Genomic DNA, 9249 nt, shown 5'->3' with positions numbered 1-9249 from the left:
TCTTCCCTACCGGAGTCGTTCCCGCTCGTGATCTTCTCGGGTCTCGAGGTCACGTCGTTTGTGGCATCTGTGTGCAGTGTCTGTCTGTGTGTCGGGGTTGGAGCCGCTCTGCCCAGGAGCGTTGCGATATTGGAGTTGGGGGTAGCATAGCCTCACGGTGATACGTCCATTTGTACAGTATCTGTAGGCAAAGATTGTACGGGCCATCTCGAGGCAAGCAGCTGTAGACAGGTGCCGCAGTTACTTCTGTTGTGTTTTGCGGGTGCCGGAGGCTGGACCGGCGCACGTAGCGAAGCGTCTTCTTCGCCTTGCCGTAGCGGAAGGTGAAACTTGGGAATCGTACGGAGCCCAAGGTTGTTTAGAGGTGCGCGGCGAGGCAGTTGCAGGGATAGCTCTGGAACCGGGGGGCTGTGCTGCAGTGGCAGCTGGGTGGTGTAAGTGTAGTGGTTTGAGTGAGCGGTGGTTGAAGGATTGTTCGGTTCCTGAATGTGCCTAACCTTGTACGTGTGAAGTATTTTATTGCAGGTCGTATGTAATGTTGAGAGTAATTTATTTCATATATACTATAGAATAAAAAAACCCCAGCTGGGGCATTTCCCTCCCCCCCGCTGCGTTTTTTTTCCCCCGGTCCCGGCTGCTCTGCGAGGCGATGATCATCGCCAAGGTTTGGGCGGAGGTCAGGCTCGGGCCGGGGTTTTCTCAGGCAGGGCGATTTTTTTTTTTTTTTTTTTTGAGGCCCTCGGGAACACCGTTCCCAGGGAGCGCCGCAGAGGCAGGGCGACGGTCCGTTGTGGCGTGCTGGTGGTGGAATGGATCGGCCGAGACCGAGGCGTGGTTTGGGTGGTAGCTGAATGAGCGGTGCGTTTGGAATGTATCTAACCTTTTATGATGGTGTGGGGGTGCTTTGTTTCTTTGCAGGTTCCAGGTGGAATTGAAATTTTTCCTTTGCAGACATGTAGAAATGAAAACAAAATGACAATTATGACAATTATCCCTGGGAGTCATAATTAATTTAAATTAAAAAAAAAATTACTCCCAGGGTAGGAGCTGGTTGCTACTGCTGCACCAGCCTTACCATTTTTTAATTTTTTTTTTAGTTCATTTTTTTTATAGTGTTTGTTATTTGGTTTTTTTTTCCTTTGTACTATATAAATATGTATACAAATATATACATACACCCTCCCAGGTGGGAGGAAGCAATGATTAAACTAGTAACACCACATCTTCCTATAACAATTCATTCCTCCCACATGGAAGGGCAATTACCATCTTGTTATGAAACTGAATCAACTAATTATTCAAAGCAGTTACATTTCTCTGGCACCCCCTACAAAACAAAAGAAACAATAAACAACGAGAAATGCAACCACAATCATTCAAACAAAATTGTACACAGCACACAAAAGTGTAAAAAGCAAAACCCAGCGCGGCAAAAACCGAACTCGTCCAAAGCACCAAACTAGCCGACACAGTCCTCCCGGATGACAGAGAAGGTCCTCCAGAGCATAGAGATGAGCCAGAAAGTCCTCCCCGATGAGAAAGACTGTCCTTCAGACCATAGAGCTGCAAGGAGAAGTCCTCCCGGAGTATAGAGCGGCTCCGCAGACCATCGAGATGACAGCGAAAGTCGACCCAGACGATAGAGAAGGTCGTCCAGAGCATAGAGATGAAACCAGAGGTCCCCTGGATGATCCAGAAGGTCGCCGAGCGCCTCGAGATTAAACTGGCGGTCCCAACCGGCGCATGCGCGGTGCGTCGGGGGCGGGCATGGGGCGGTGGGCGGAGGTTCCCCGCGCGGAGCGGAGCGGCGCGGTCGTTGGGCTGCGGCTGCAGGCAGCGAGGAGGTGAGCGGGGAAAGCCCCGAGGAGGACGGCGGTGCCTGCGGGGGAGCGGCCGGGCCGGCGGGAGGCACGGAGCGGGGAAGGTGCGGTGCCGTGTGGGAGCCGGCGGGCGGAGCTTCCTGGAGCCGGTCGGGGCCGGGGGCGCCGCGCCGCTCCGCTCGGGGGCCGGGCGGCGGGGGGGGCGCCGAGCCGAGCCGCGCCGCTCCGGGGCCTGGCGGCGGGGGGGGGGCCGCGCCGCTCCGGGGCCGGGCGGCGGGGGGGAGCCGTGCCGCTCCGGGGCCGGGCGGCGGGGAGGCGCCGCGCCGCTCCGGGGCCGGGCGCCGAGCCGCGCCGCTCCGGGGCCGGGCGGCGGGGGGGCGCCGAGCCGCGCCGCTCCGGGGCCGGGCGCCGAGCCGCGCCGCTCCGGGGCCGGGCGGCGGGGAGGCGCCGCGCCGCGCCGAGCCGCTCCGGGGCCGGGCGCCGAGCCGCGCCGCTCCGGGGCCGGGCGGCGGGGAGGCGCCGAGCCGCTCCGGGGCCGGACGCCGAGCCGCGCCGCTCCGGGGCCGGGCGGCGGGGAGGCGCCGCGCCGAGCCGCGCCGCTCCGGGGCCGGGCGGCGGGGGGGGGGGCCGCGCCGCTCCGGGGCCGGGCGCCGAGCCGCGCCGCTCCGGGGCCGGGCGGCGGGGAGGCGCCGCGCCGCGCCGAGCCGCTCCGGGGCCGGGCGCCGAGCCGCTCCGCTCCGGGGCCGGGCGGCGGGGAGGCGCCGAGCCGCGCCGCGCCGCTCCGGGGCCGGGCGGCGGGGAGGCGCTGCGCCGCGCCGCTCCGGGGCCGGGCGGCGGGGGGCACCGCGCCGCTTCGGGGCCGGGCGGCGGGGGTCGGCGGGTCGGCGCCGGTGGTGGGAGGCCGGCCGGAGCCGGTGGCGGGGGCTGCCCGGAGCCGTGCTGGGGGCTCGGCGGGGCTTCCACGTGCGGCGATGGCGTGGGGAACGGTGTCCCCGCAGGGTCAAAAGCAGGGAGGGCTGCGTCTCGCGGCATCTTGGAGCCCGGGGCTTTTGGTCGGCCACGTTGGTTCCCCGGGCCGTGCCGGCAGGTGTAGTTTCTATGGTCGTGGCCGCCGGGCAAACCGCTTCTCTTTTTGCCTCCTCCTTTCCAGTGTCACCTTCTGCGTCCCGTGCAGAAAATCCTGCGTGCTTGATTCCGCTCGCTGCTCAGGTAATGGCGCGTCTGGGGCTGCGGGAGCGGGGAGAAACACTTGCCGGTTCAAGGACGCCACGGGTGCGCCACATCAAAGCCAGAGGAAAGGCAAATCTGCTGCCCGTGCAGAAAAGCCGAGGACAAACTGCAGGTAAGAGAGCGCACCTCGTTCCTGCAGTGCTCCCTTGGGAGTTACGGATGTTTGCCTTCCAGGCAAAAGAACAGACTTTGCCTTAGGAGAAATGAAGAGCTGCCTGTTCCCTTCTTTAGGCTCCGGTGTTTCACTTCTGGTTGGTCGTGCTAATTGGATGGGCGAGCTGGAAATAGCCTTTTGTTTTGATACGCAGAAGTCAATTGTTAGTAATACGCGGTGTCAGTAGAGTTCATTTTTGAGCACCCAGGTGCCAGTGGAAACGTAAGGAATGAAGCTCGATGGGAACTGATACTTAAATTTAGTTTTCCGTGATTTTTCTTTGCCGTACGGGCGTGGATGGCACGGTGTCCTGTGGCTCGGTCCACGTTCTGTTCCGTGGAGCCTTCGGTCTAGGACTTTGAAGTAAGGAAGTTTGTCCTTCCAGAAAAGGGCTAGTCGCTCCTAGGATTGAGGTGTGGACTTGCAGAGTCTCTTAGGCACGTGCTCGGAATTGGAGGCGAATTTCACTTGATGTTGCTGCTGTTTGTCTTCACTTTCCTTCCTTTCCCCACGGCTCCATCAGGAGCGGGAGCTCTGAATCATCATTTTGTTTTCAGTCTCAAACACGTTTTTTTACCCAAGGAGGTGCTACGTTTAGAAGTTAATGAGTTTTGTCACAAACGCGTCGGTCGATGCGATTGCGTTGCGATTGTTAAAACCCGCAAAATAACACCAGTCTTACGGATCTGGCCTATTTCTTCCGAACACGGATTCGTCACGTGCAAATCGGGATACGGGTCGTCTGCGCTTCGTGCTGAGACAGGGATGAGCTCCCAAAGGCAAAAAATACAAGGTCGTGGGGGTTGGTTTTGTTTGTATTTGGGGGCGGGGGGGGGTGGATTTAAAAGAAAAAAAAGAGCGCAGTGTTGACTGGTGGCAGCCTGCAGAGCTCTTTTGCTGCCCGACCTCTCCTTTTCCTCTCTTGAACTCCTCTTTCGTGGCTGTAATTGTCGTTTGGAGAAGTTCAGAAGAGCGGTTCAGTGACTTGCCTGGGTCCGTGTGCCAGTAATACCGGGAAGGGAAGCGCTTGAACCGGTAGCAAATCAAGTTGGCTACAAGCAGAGGTTCTGAAGGAAGAACAACGATAACGGGAAGCAAATAGCAAGTTCCCAAAAAATGGGCGCGTGTCAAACGCATCCGAGTTTTACGGCCAAATGTTGTTTGGCAACATGTTCCAAACGGCTATTTTTTCCTTCCCTCGGTTGTAGTCTTTGCAAAACTTCACAAAACCAGGAAGCTTGGGACTCCTACCCAGCTTTATGCTACGGGTTTTTTTTTTTCCTCTCTCAGCAGAGCGTCAGCTGCCGCCGTTTCACCATGGTCGCCCTTTCTTCTGCCGTGAAAGTGCAAGACGGACGGAAAGGCTCCATAGCGGTCTGCGAGTACAAGGTACGTCCGCGATGCGTGTCCGCGTTTTTCCTAAGGCGCTTGTAGTACGGACTTCAAAGTTAACGTCAAGAATGTGCCGGCTCTCCTTCCTTCTGTAGTTTTTCTAGGAACTGTTTTAAGGCAGATACTAAAAGTCAAAGAAGGTCTGCGCTGGAGCGTGTTAACGCCTGTGCAAAGTCGGCTTCCCTCCGTTTATTTTGCCTTCCCGAAAGCGCAATCTTGTGTTTCTGTGCGCTTACTAGGAAAGGATATCGGGAAAACAATTTTATCCGAAAAGAGGAAAGGCAATGTTTGCAAGAGTTCAGAAGAAACAGGCTTTGTTTTTGTCATAAAAGCTGTGTGCTTTTTCAGTCAATAAGTTTTTAAAAAGGAGGATTTCAAAATACAAACCTGTATCTGCTGTATTATATAAATTATTAAAAAATAATTTTCTGTCTTTTTCCCTTTTTTCCGTCTCCGTTTTAGTTCACCCATGCGGGTTTTTAAATCACTTCCCGATGTTCTTAATCGCCGCTTCCTTTAAACACTTTCCTGACTCCTTTTCTCCTCTTTGCTGCTGCCTTTATTCCCCTGTATTTCTGTTTTAATTCTTTCTTGTCTTTCCTTAGGGCCCTCGTTTTTTGAATCTTCCTTCTCCGTCCCTCTAGTTCGCTGTCCTGTTTTTTAATTTTCCCATTTATTTCCCTAATCCCTGTGGCTTTTTCCATGTTCTAGGTTGACTTTTCCCCTGGGGGTTTAGCTGGGTTTAATTGTTTCTTCTCTTCCCTTAGTGTTCCCTCAGTGCCCTCGCTTTCTAAATTTTCCTTCCCCGATGGAGCTCCCTGTCGCTATTTATTAAGTTTTTTCCTTATTTCTTCCGTCGCCCTTGCTGTTCAAACGTCCTGCTTTCGGCTGGCAGAGAGTTAAGGTTCTTCCTAGTAGCTGGCACAGTGCTGCCGTTTGGATTTCGGATGAGCATCATGTTGGTAACGCGCTGACGTTTTGTTTGTCGCTAAGTAGCGCTGACACCACTCAAGGACCTTTCAGCTTCCCGTGCTCTGCCCGGTGCGCAAGAAGCTGGGAGGCGCCACAGGCAGCTCAGCTGCCCCAGACCGGCTGCAGCGCTATTCCCTACCATGGGACGTCACGCTCGGTATGGAAACTGGGGGGGCGTTGGCCAGGAGTCAGCGATGGCAGCTCGGGGACGTGCTTGGCATCAGTCGGCGAGTGGTGAGCCCCTGTCTAGTGAAGCGCTTGCTTTGTATACTCTTATTGGTTTATTACTGCTACTACTGCTACTACTAGCGTTACTACTATTCTGTTGTCTTTTCCTTCAATTGTTAAACTGTTCTTACCTTAACCCCCGAGTTTTCTGACTTCGACCCTTGCAATTTTCTCCCGCGTAGCGGCTGCGTGGTGCTTAGCTGCTGGCTGGGGTTAAACCACGACAAAAGCTTCTGTCGACTTGTATTCCGTCTGCCGTTTCCATTTTTTAATTCTTCCTTGTCTCTATTAGTACCTTTGCTTTGTCCGTTTTCTTCCTACGTCTCTCTTTTAGTTCACTGTCCCTGTTTTTCATTTTTTTCTCTTTGTTGCCCTAATTCCCGTCACTCTTGAATTTTTTTTTGCTTTTATCCCGTTCCCTGTCTTTAGTTTGCAGTTAGTTCTTCTCTTTCCTTAGGGTCCTCCCTTTTAACAGCCTCGGAGGGGGCGTAGCTTCCCGCTGAGGAGCGGTTGGAGGAGGCGAGGTGGTTGTCAGCCGGGTCATCATTTAATAGTAAAGTATGAAATGGCACGTTGATTAATCATTTACCTTTTGGTTTTGTGGGAGCTGTGCTGGCTGCCTTTAGAATCAGCTGAGAATTTGAGGTGAGCTGGGTTGTAGAGGGGAGGCACCCGGGGCTGGCTATTTCACCCGAGCGCCACGGACACTTTGTGTCTCCTGGCATCCTAGGCGCACCGAGTGACAGTCGCAGCATCTTTCTTTAGAATAGGCGTGGAGCAGGTGAGCGGAGCGGTAGGGTGCTTTTGAGGAGGAGGGTGTCGCAGAAGCGGTTGGCAGTAACCAGACCGATGCTGAATACCAGCGCTGTGTTTTAGTTTGTTAGTGGGTTGTGGGTTTGTGGGTTGGGAGTTTGGTGTTGGTTTTTTTGTTTGTTTTGGGTTTTTTTGTTGTTTTTGTGTGGTTTGTGTGGTTTGTGTGGTTTGTGTGGTTTGTGTGGTTTGTGTGGTTTGTGTGGTTTGTGTGGTTTGTGTGGTTTGTGTGGTTTGTGTGGTTTGTGTGGTTTGTGTGGTTTGTGTGGTTTGTGTGGTTTGTGTGGTTTGTGTGGTTTGTGTGGTTTGTGTGGTTTGTGTGGTTTGTGTGGTTTGTGTGGTTTGTGTGGTTTGTGTGGTTTGTGTGGTTTGTGTGGTTTCTGTGGTTTCTGTGGTTTCTGTGGTTTCTGTGGTTTCTGTGGTTTGTGTGGTTTGTGTGGTTTGTGTGGTTTGTGTGGTTTGTGTGGTTTGTGTGGTTTGTGTGGTTTGTGTGGTTTGTGTGGTTTGTGTGGTTTGTGTGGTTTCTGTGGTTTCTGTGGTTTCTGTGGTTTCTGTGGTTTCTGTGGTTTCTGTGGTTTCTGTGGTTTCTGTGGTTTCTGTGGTTTCTGTGGTTTTTTGTTTTGGTTTGGTTTTTTTTGTTTTTTTTGTTGTGTGGTTTTTGTGTTTTTTTTGTTTTGTTTTAGATGACGAAGAGGAACTGGGTGAGTGCAGGAATGTTCTAGTTAGGTGTGTGGTGGTTTTCTTTTTTTTTTGAGGGTGGATTCAGATCCCTGGCCCTCTGAAAGCTCAGTTGCGGGATCAGGGCTGAGGAGGTAACAAGGATAGGAATTGCAGGGAGGGGTTATAAAGTTGGTGTCGGGGAGAGGCCTGTCCAGGAGCAGTCTCCTTTGGGAAGGGCAAAGGAGCGGGTTACTGTTGTTAGCGCGCTGCTGACGTTTGCTGAGCAGGGCAGTTCCATCCTGTGTCTGTGCGTTTTGCTTTTGCGTAGTCTGTCTGTCTTCTGTGTCTCGTACCATGGCTTTCTCAGGTCTCGATGTTTCCGTAGCTCTTTGTGATCATCGGGCCCCTCGGGAGGCTTACCTCGAGGGCGTCTCGAACGCATCGCCTCATCGGCATAGCGTTTCTTGAGCCCTGCTTATCTTGCCGTCGTAGCTTAAAGCACGGACGTGTCCGGGAAGCGTCGCGTTCCAGATGTTTCCGAGGGATCGTCTGTTGCGGTGGCCGGCCGGGCGGTCTCCGCAGGTCTGCTTTTGAGAGTTACGTTTCTACGGTCGTCTTCAGGGGTTTCATCCCTGGTTCCTTAATGGTCTTAGGTCTTAAATCCTGGCTTGTCATGCATCCATTTATCTTTTTTAGATGGTAGTTTTATCTCCTGGGCCACGGCAGGCACCGTAGGGGTTCCGTGCCGGAGGCGTCTTCCCTACCGGAGTCGTTCCCGCTCGTGATCTTCTCGGGTCTCGAGGTCACGTCGTTTGTGGCATCTGTGTGCAGTGTCTGTCTGTGTGTCGGGGTTGGAGCCGCTCTGCCCAGGAGCGTTGCGATATTGGAGTTGGGGGTAGCATAGCCTCACGGTGATACGTCCATTTGTACAGTATCTGTAGGCAAAGATTGTACGGGCCATCTCGAGGCAAGCAGCTGTAGACAGGTGCCGCAGTTACTTCTGTTGTGTTTTGCGGGTGCCGGAGGCTGGACCGGCGCACGTAGCGAAGCGTCTTCTTCGCCTTGCCGTAGCGGAAGGTGAAACTTGGGAATCGTACGGAGCCCAAGGTTGTTTAGAGGTGCGCGGCGAGGCAGTTGCAGGGATAGCTCTGGAACCGGGGGGCTGTGCTGCAGTGGCAGCTGGGTGGTGTAAGTGTAGTGGTTTGAGTGAGCGGTGGTTGAAGGATTGTTCGGTTCCTGAATGTGCCTAACCTTGTACGTGTGAAGTATTTTATTGCAGGTCGTATGTAATGTTGAGAGTAATTTATTTCATATATACTATAGAATAAAAAAACCCCAGCTGGGGCATTTCCCTCCCCCCCGCTGCGTTTTTTTTCCCCCGGTCCCGGCTGCTCTGCGAGGCGATGATCATCGCCAAGGTTTGGGCGGAGGTCAGGCTCGGGCCGGGGTTTTCTCAGGCAGGGCGATTTTTTTTTTTTTTTTTTTTGAGGCCCTCGGGAACACCGTTCCCAGGGAGCGCCGCAGAGGCAGGGCGACGGTCCGTTGTGGCGTGCTGGTGGTGGAATGGATCGGCCGAGACCGAGGCGTGGTTTGGGTGGTAGCTGAATGAGCGGTGCGTTTGGAATGTATCTAACCTTTTATGATGGTGTGGGGGTGCTTTGTTTCTTTGCAGGTTCCAGGTGGAATTGAAATTTTTCCTTTGCAGACATGTAGAAATGAAAACAAAATGACAATTATGACAATTATCCCTGGGAGTCATAATTAATTTAAATTAAAAAAAAAATTACTCCCAGGGTAGGAGCTGGTTGCTACTGCTGCACCAGCCTTACCATTTTTTAATTTTTTTTTTAGTTCATTTTTTTTATAGTGTTTGTTATTTGGTTTTTTTTTCCTTTGTACTATATAAATATGTATACAAATATATACATACACCCTCCCAGGTGGGAGGAAGCAATGATTAAACTAGTAACACCACATCTTCCT

The sequence above is a fragment of the Platalea leucorodia genome (genome assembly GCF_965183815.1).
Source record: "Platalea leucorodia genome assembly, contig: HAP1_HAP1_SCAFFOLD_155, whole genome shotgun sequence".
Taxonomy (NCBI): Eukaryota; Metazoa; Chordata; class Aves; order Pelecaniformes; family Threskiornithidae; genus Platalea; species Platalea leucorodia.
The sequence above is the reverse complement of the archived record's forward strand: the minus strand, read 5'-3'. Positions refer to the sequence as shown.